The sequence below is a fragment of the Salvelinus namaycush genome, unplaced genomic scaffold, assembly GCF_016432855.1.
Source record: "Salvelinus namaycush isolate Seneca unplaced genomic scaffold, SaNama_1.0 Scaffold479, whole genome shotgun sequence".
Classification (NCBI taxonomy): Eukaryota; Metazoa; Chordata; class Actinopteri; order Salmoniformes; family Salmonidae; genus Salvelinus; species Salvelinus namaycush.
The window spans coordinates 37923-43755 of NW_024061174.1; the positions used below are offsets into that span (position 1 = coordinate 37923).

Consider the following 5833-nt stretch of genomic DNA (forward strand, 5'->3'; position numbering starts at 1 on the left):
TATATAAACGAGTCATCCCGCAGTGTCTGTGATTGTAACCTGATGAAGACAGCTTGCCTGTCAAAACGTTGGTAAATTAAATATTTTTGCATCTGAGCTCCTAGAGTGTGCGGCTCTCCTTTATTTTTATGTCATTGGACACAAAAGGCACCTGATTGTAGGAAAGACCCACCTATTGTTATACCCTCTGCTGAGACAAAGAACTGGGTTCAATTAGAATCACTCACAGATAATCATAATAACAGAAAAGGCACACAAAGAATCAGTAATGGTGTCAATTTCTATCACTGCACTTTTTATTCATAAAGTCACACACTTGACTCATCTCTCCTTTGTGGACATCCTCACTGAAGTGTAAGTCACACCAGTGTAGATGCCGTTGGATGGGAAGACCAGCTGACTGCCATTCATGCAGGTGACTTTCACTGTGGCCCTGTAGTCGAGGTCGATATTCGCTTTCCCCATTGTGATCTCAATATCTATGGTCTTCCCTGGCGGGATCTTCAGGTTGATGGTACCCGATTCTGTTATGGTCTCTGTCTTCTGCAGGCTGGTGAATTGCTCCACTCCCACGGTCAAGCTGAACCCTGATGACACCGACCAATTCCGGGATCCCTGCTTTGACCGACACACTCAAGGTGGACTCCATTTTGTTGCTGACAGACCAGGAGGAAGTCTTGGTCAGGGTCTTGCTGTATGTAATGGACTTTTCTAGAACCAAGGAGGTGTCGTTCTGGTGAGACACGGATTTCACATTTTCTGGGATCACCTAAAACCACCAAAGATACAAGATGTTCAAACAAGACCGACAATTTAATAACTGATAATAGATTTTTAGAAAGCCAACAAAAATATCAGGTGTGTGTGCTTGCTATCTTGGACTGATGCGTACGAGTAAAGGTAACATTCTTTTAAAAGGTGTTGGGACTATTTTACTGACCAAGGCCAATTAAACATAAGGCATAACTGTCCTAGAAATGAGACGCCTGATGAATGTCGACCCCCATATTGGATTACATGTTTTAAAGTGGACAGCCCCCTTCATGTTAGAGCATCGGTAGAGTATTCCTGAGCTGTCTACACACACCTGGGGTTTGAAGAGGGACAGGGTGGGATACTCCATGTCAGTCATTACGGACGACTTCATGGTTTTGATGAAGAGGAAGCCCATGCAGTCGAAGTCCGAGCCAAACCTGCCCTGCAGCCCCAGGCAGATTCCGGACCCCACATCTATGATGTAATCAGTCTTCAGTGCCCAGCTGGTCATTTTTTCAAAGAATTGACGGTTCTGACTCGTCATGAACTTGATGGCACCCAGACGTGTGCCGGCGCCATTACCCCACAGAGACAGCTTGGTGATGCGCTCGCCGAGGTTGAACTCAAACTCATTGAAAGTGTCAGCATCTCCAAAAGTCGCTACTTTCCCGTCGGTCAGCTCCGCCCGCACAGCTTTCACCTGCGAGCCTCCCACCGCCACTCCGATCTTCTTGAGAGTGGCACCGTTGTCCATGCCATGGAATTCAAAGGAAGTGCCTCCTCCACCGATCAAATGCAGTGTGGTTGCCATGTGTGCGCGTCACGTAACCTCAAATACAAATTTGTACAGATCAATTTAAGAAGCCTCCCAACTCAAAGGAACTGATTCAGACATTCAAAGCCACAGAGTCCCTCTCCTACTCCCAGCACCTCCCCACTACTGTTTCTTCCTGATCAACTTGGTGACTTCTATGTAATGAAACATATTGTTGTGTAAGTGAGCACGTCTCTATGCACTTCTAAAATTAATTCTGATGTTGCTATAATTACAAAGAATCATGATGAATATCAATGTTAGATTCCACTTCAGAATGTGAGTTGGTTATGATGCTGGAACTCACCTTACCAATCAAAGTTGCCTCTTTGAAATATCTGAAAGAATAAAGATGGCATTTTATTAATAAATATATAACAATATTCATTAGCACAGGCTACAGTATTCACAGGTATGCATTAATATATTATGACACTGTCTAATATAGAACAGGGTCTGTCAAACTTTTAAAGTACCTGTACAATTAACCTCTTTGGGCTGCAGGGGCAGTATTGAGTAGCCTGGATAAAAGGTGCCCATTTCAAACGGCCGTACAATATGCATATTATTATTACTATTGGATAGAAAACACTCTCTAGTTTCTAAAACCGTTTGAATTATATCTGTGAGTAAAACAGAACTCATTTTGCAGCAAACTTCCTGACAGGAAGTGGAAAATCTGAAATCGATGCTCTGTTCTAGGGCCTGCCTATAAATGTGCTTGATATTTATTAGTATACATGCACTTCATACGCCTTCCACTAGATGTCAACAGGCAGTGAGAGAAGAAATGGAGTGTATAACATGATCTGAGGTCGAATAAAAGCTCTTGGCATGACGTGACCCCAATTTCCTGTTTTCTGGAACGCGCGAGAAGGGACCTGGTATTGCCTTCTGTAAAGCTGTCGTTATAGACTAATATCTCCGGCTTTGATTTTATTTGATACATGTGACAATATCATCGTAAAGTATGTTTTTTCAATATAGTTTTATTAGATTATTGAAATCTTTTCGGGACGTTAGGCGTGTTGCTTTGTCTGCGTTTGTTCAGGAAGGAGAGCTTCGCGCCACTTTGCTAGCTTTCCGTGCTAATTGACTGGAGAAGAGGACATTCTAAATCCAAACAACGATTGTTCTGGACAAAGGACCCCTTGTACAACATTCTGATGGAAGATCATCAAAAGTAGGACCCATTTTATGATGCTATTTCATATATCTGTCGAACATGTGAACTAGTAGTTTGCGCCCAGATTTTGGGCACGCTCTCGCCATAACGTAAACTGCATGTCGTAATGAAGTTATTTTTAGATTCTAACACGGCGATTGCATTAACCTCTAACACCTCCCAAACCCGGATCCGGGATCCCCCCCATCAAAAAAGCTGACTAGCATAGCCTAGCCTAAAGCCACAGGGATATCATATAATAAAATGTTCATGAAATCACAAGTCCAAGACACCAAATGAAAGATACACATCTTGTGAATCCAGCCAACATGTCCGATTTTTAAAATGTTTTACAGGGAAGACAAAATATGTAAATCTATTAGCTAACCACGTTAGCAAAAGACACCACTTTTTTTACTCCAACAGTTTTTTACTCCATCAGTAGCTATCACAAATTCGACCAAATAAAGATATAAATAGCCACTAACCAAGAAACAACTTCATCAGATGACAGTCTGATAACATATTTATTGTATAGCATATGTTTTATTCGAAACATGTGCATATTTCAGGTATAAATCATAGTTTACCATTGCAGCCACCATCACAACTCTCCCCAAAGCGACTAGAATAACTACAGAGAGCAACGTGTATTACCTAATTACTCATCATAAAACATTTCTTAAAAATACACAACGTACAGCAATTGAAAGACACAGATCTTGTGAATCCAGACAATATTTCAGATTTTCTAAGTGTTTTACAGCGAAAACACAATATAGCGTTATATTAGCTTAGCACAATAGCAAACCACACAATAGCATTGATTCCAGCCAAACATAGCGATAACGTATTCACCACCAAAATATATTAATTTTTTCACTAACCTTCTCAGAATTCTTCAGATGACAGTCCTGTAACATCATATTACACAATGCATATAGAGTTTGTTCGAAAATGTGCATATTTAGCGGCACAAATCGTGCTTATACAATGACAATAGTGTCCAAATACTCAAGCAATCTGTCCGGCGCCATCTTGGAAAGGCACCTATTCTTATCGAAAACTATTCATAAACTTGACAAAAAAAATACAGGTTGGACAGCAATTGAAAGACAAATTAGTTCTTAATGCAATCGCTGAATTACATTTTAAAAATTAACGTTGCTGCACAATACAGGGTGCGATAACGCAAGGCTACACTGCAAGTAATGGCGTCTTATGCATTTTACTTTTTTCAACAGAACAATGAATTATCAGCATAAATAGTTCTTACTTTTTGATGACCTCCCATCAGAATCTTGGGATAGGTGTCCTTTGTCCAAAAGAATCGTTGCTGGGTTGGAGAACGTCCTCTTCCACGTTGCAATTAGCAGTAAACAATGGCATGCGAGAGAGAGATACCCAACTTGCTACAACGGCAGAAAATGAAATAGCCGAAAATCGCAATATACTGACATAAACTGATATAAATCGGTTTAAAATAACAAGATTATGATGTCTTTAAAGCCTATATCGAATAAAAACAGAGCCGGATATATCTAGGAGCTAAAACCAGAGCTTCTAAAACGACATGCCAAGACCCTTACTGCGTCAGCGCGAAGATCCAAAAGGAGGGACACATCGATTCCAATCAATTTATAGACTTTCGGCTCTGCCTAGAGAGTCCATTTCAAGGCCCTCTATTCGCTGACACCCAGGGGAAGGCGTATGCAGTGCATCTCAACCAATAGAAGACAGGGAGAGTTATACACAGGTCTGGGAACAGGTTGGAAAAATCTGCATTCTCAACTCCACATAGGGAAATTGCTCTAAGTCCAGTTCTGTTTCACGCACAGACATAATTCAAACGGTTTTAGAAACTAGAGAGTGTTTTCTATCCAATAGTAATAATAATATGCATATTGTACGAGCAAGAATTGAGTACGAGGCCGTTTGAAATGGGCACATTTTATCTGGCTACTCAATACTGCCCCTTGAGCCCAAACAGGTTAAGTACCATTGCTGAATCTTTAACCATACCACGTGGTTAAACTCTTAGACGAATAAGAACAAGTCTTTGATATTGACTACTAGTCTGCAGCTAGGAATTCGGTATCATTGAACGCGAAGAAAGACAACCGCCGAAACGTCCATTCTATAACGAATGTCACTCTGAACTATCCACAATAACCGAGACAGAAGGAACTCCAACCAAAACTAGCTTCTCTCCAACGATCAAGACGACACATCGAGCGTAAATATATATATATTGATTGCAATTGTTCCCGAATGAGTGAGCGTTCATGTGTAAGGATTAGCATGTCAATTGTTATAATTATGGACTCTGTAGTGACTTCTTGGTCGAACCACAATTTGCCCTTTGTCTAACAAGCCGCCATGCCGGTTCAGCCCACTAGGGCATATTTCTCCCATCATTTCATGTAACCATTTTTAAGTTTGTTTGTTTGTTTATGCATTTCTGTGAATTAATTAGTTAGTAATAAATAAGTGATTTAAGACAATTGATGTATGGATGACTCATAGTGAAGACTGGGTTCGTGCAGATAACCAACAATTTACGACGTTTGGAATGAGACTAACGTGAGGTAAAATAAATAAATCATTAATCAGAAGACTATTGATCAGATATGAAAATATCTGAAAGGTTATATTGGGAAATTATAACTTTGTAATCTGACTACTTTCCCTGGTGCTCCCAAATTCATAGTTAATTAGTTACGTTATTACTCAAGTGATCGCGTAATCCCTAATTACAGGAATCTTTGATAAAAACTATAAGTCTTCAATTTAATGATAGCAAAGACACGACAGTAGTTTTCTATTGAAATTGACACAAACCCTTTGACCCTGATTAAGACATTGTATTGTGCTCATCATGACAAATATGTATCAACAGTTTCAACGAGTCTTGGCACCACTTCCTCTTCTTGCTCTTTGAGCCAGAGAGCATATCGGTGGTTTCCAGTCACTACTCTAAACATGTTCAATAATATGCAACAACACCTTTCTCTACTCATACTATACACTCTTAGAAAGAAAGGTTATATCTAGAACCTAAAATGGTTATTTAGCTGTGCCTATAGGAGAAGCCTTTG

At 40.1% G+C, this 5833-nt stretch overlaps 1 pseudogene; it reads right to left on the bottom strand.

Moving 5' to 3' along the window:
* Positions 1–321: 321 nt before the first annotated feature.
* LOC120041571 lies at positions 322–1567 on the bottom strand (annotated as a pseudogene).
* Positions 1568–5833: the final 4266 nt, after the last annotated feature.